The sequence below is a fragment of the Porites lutea genome, chromosome 2 (assembly GCF_958299795.1).
Source record: "Porites lutea chromosome 2, jaPorLute2.1, whole genome shotgun sequence".
NCBI lineage: Eukaryota > Metazoa > Cnidaria > Anthozoa > Scleractinia > Poritidae > Porites > Porites lutea.
Window position 1 is genome coordinate 38,293,949 of NC_133202.1, and position 3,393 is coordinate 38,297,341.

Below are 3,393 nucleotides of genomic sequence, written 5' to 3' on the forward strand. Positions count from 1 at the left end.
TCGCACTATTCTGTGCTCTAAATCGCATCTTTTTTCAATCACTTATTCTGTGCTCTAAATCGCATCTTTTTTCCAACCACTTAAACAAAATGACCAATCAGATTTAGAGGATCATTCAAAGTAACCAATCAAATTGCAGGAAAACGAAAAACAAATAAAGGCAATATTGTGTAGCACACTTTGGCAAGTTTGGGCTAATTTTTTGTAGCCGAAACTGTCTTCTTACAAAGGCAAAATTGGACGAATTTAACTACTTACAGTTTCTTAAGGATGATTGTGAGCTCCTAGAGGCTGAAGAAGTACTTTTAGGGGAGTTTCCGACATTCAGTGTCCAGTTTGATGAATATTTTAATAATCTTTCCTCCACATCCGCTCTGGATCCGTGCGATCCCGAGTCCAGCAACCAGGAGACAAATCCGGAGCCACCTCAGAAAGTACAAAATGTAGATTCCACCAGGTTCCCAGAAATCTCAAGCGAAGATATTGAAGAGTTCAAGGCGGTTGCCGTCAACAAAAATACCTCCCGCTCGACAAAAAAGTGGATGAATTTATTCAAAAGTTGGTGCCAGTCCCGCCATCTAGAAAACGTAAACATAGAAATGCCCGGGGGGGGGGAGTACTGCCATATATGGGCTATATATGTGCCGATGTGAAGGGTAGGGTTTTCAAGCAGTTTACTCTAGGATAGGGTATATAAATCAGAGCATTTGGGTCTCGAATAGGGTATCATTTTTCAGGGAAATGATCAGTTGGTTGAAGATTTATCTAAACTAGGGATTGTGGTATAAGGTTTTGTTTTGGCTAGACTGTGCTAGCGACCTCAGTAGTTTCTGGAAAACAGCTACTCTAGGATAGGGGGATTTGGGGAGTTTACTCTAGTATAGGGTAGCAAAATTCAGCTGAACTAGCTCTGGTAAAGGTTAAGGGTTCCAGGGTCCTAGCGGCACATCCCCACCCAGAAATTCCTAAAGTACTCCCCCGGCTAGAAATGGCGCAGGAAGAGCTTGACAACATCCTGAGCAAGTTCTAGGCCGAAGTAAAAAAAAAGGGACGGAGATGATTACCAGCCGGAATCCCTTAAAAGCCCTTGAAAGCACCAGGCCATGGGATTTAATCCTGATTTTCAGGCAGCTGGTTTTGCAGGATTTCCACCAAGTTTACCCCTGACAGTTTCAGTACTGCATGGCAGCGACCATGGCAGCTTTTACGTGTGCTGAAAAAAACTTGGCCCGGGTCAAAGTTCACTAGTAGCCCTGCTTCATCGCAGAATTACTCCGGCTGTACTTTCGATTTTTTTCTCCCAAGAAAACGCGATGCCTCAGCCACAACCGCGGAAGAAGCGAAGGGATTATGTTATTGAATCAGACGTCGAGGATTAAACTTTGAAAAAGACTATTTCTTCAGTAACAAGAATTTAGGACTGCTTGAACATTTACATGAATGAAGTTGACTCTTGTTTCCTTTGCGCTCCAATGAGTTTTTGTAAAGGGACATCTGTCATTCTGTTTTGTTGACATGTACATGTAAACGAGTTTCCGGTTCCTCTTTTTACAAACCAGCCTTGTGGACCAATACAGATTTTTAAAAAATGAGTGATTTCAAAATGGATATAATTAAGTGGTAATTCGCTGCGCGCTCGTTCGATTTTGAAATCACGCATATGATTTCAGACCTAATAATATTCACGAAAAAATTGCGCAATTCTGATTGGCTGAGAACGGAGTGCAGTTCTTCTGTAACACGAGTGCAAAACTTGTAACACGAGTGCAAATTACAAATGGTTTCTGATTGGATGAAAACACAAAAGAAACCACAAAGAACCAATCAGATTAGAGCTGTTTTAACAACAACATTCAAGAAATGGCCATGGTTTTCTGCAGACGACGACGAGATTTAATTTTGGACGCAAACCAACGATAAAAAAGTTTAAAAAATATTCGAAAAACCCGAACTCAGTAAAAAGAACGTCTTTCTGGCTAAATGTATTGAAAATGGGGTGCTAAGCGAAAAATACTGTCAACAAAATCGAGGAAAATGAGCCAGAGAAACTAAAAAACAAGCTACTTATAACAGACCCCGGGGGGGGCACTTGGGTATTTTTTGGGTAGATATGTGCCGCCCGGGACTCCAAATTGGCACCCCGTTCTAAAAAAAATTTCCCCTAAAATTGACACCCCGTTCTAGAAATGGGCCCAGTTTTTATACCCCGTTCTAGAATTTGCCCTAAAACTGGTATCCCGTTCTAGAAATGGGCCAATTTTTTAAACTCCGTTCTAGAAAGTTTGTAAATTGAAATAGCCCTGTTTTTTTTTTAAAGATATTTCTTTATTCGTTCGACTTATACATCAAATAAATGCTTCTTCATAATCAGCAACAATTTTAAGCAGAAGATAAAGCCTTGATCCACAATTTTTTATACCCCGTTCTAGAAAACGCCTCGGAAATGGATACCCCGTTCTAAATCAGGAGCTTCAAAATCACGACCCCGTAGGGCGGCACATATCGGTATAGGTAATGTATGGGAGTGCCCCCCCCCCCCCCGGGTAACAGACTACGCTAAAGTAAAAAAATAAAGGACAAAAACGGTTGCAACTACACGCAAACCATGACAGCTACACTTTTCCGGCATTTCAATGAACAAGGATACAAGTTTTCCATGATAACAACAGGGATTTTAAGTCACGTACGTTATTTGTTGGAGGAGAAAGGTTTCCGGTTGCTCTCTTTGGGCGCGATCCATTCAACCAAAATTTCCGGAAATTTCGGTCCAAAACTCAATGGATCGGTTCGGTCCAACCGGAAACGTTTCGAAAAAACAGGTCCACCTTTTGAGGTGGTCCTCTTTTCCCGGTCGGACCGGTCTGAATTTTGGTTGAATGGATCGCGCCCTTTGAGTCTTTTGTCGAGCGAAGACCTCTATTAAAACATCCATGCGATGGTCTGTTTTTCTCTACCTCAGTAGCAAACGAAACCGAAAATTTAAACATCTGGTCCAAACTAAACTAATGGGCGAATGAAAGTATCCGTAGCTGGTACTAGCCTTAAAAGAAAGTGAGAAAAAAATTTACGAATCATTGTGCGAGAAAAACAACAGTCAGGAAGATGAAGAAAGCAAAGATTGTAAGTTCAGAGCATATCGCCAATGTCACAGGCCACAGAGATATACATATCATTAACGACTACGATGAAGCCGACGAAGTAGAGCTACGATGACTCTTGCAGTAGGCCAAATGAAATAATGAAAACTCCAGCGCTGAGAAAAAGCAAATATTATATTAATACTGGCAGTTTCCGACATCACAAAAACTGTGGCTCCACTCACCCATCGATGGCAGCCGGAAGAAAACAAATTGCCTCCTTCATTTTCGGGTTTTAAATCTCAAAAGTTTCTCC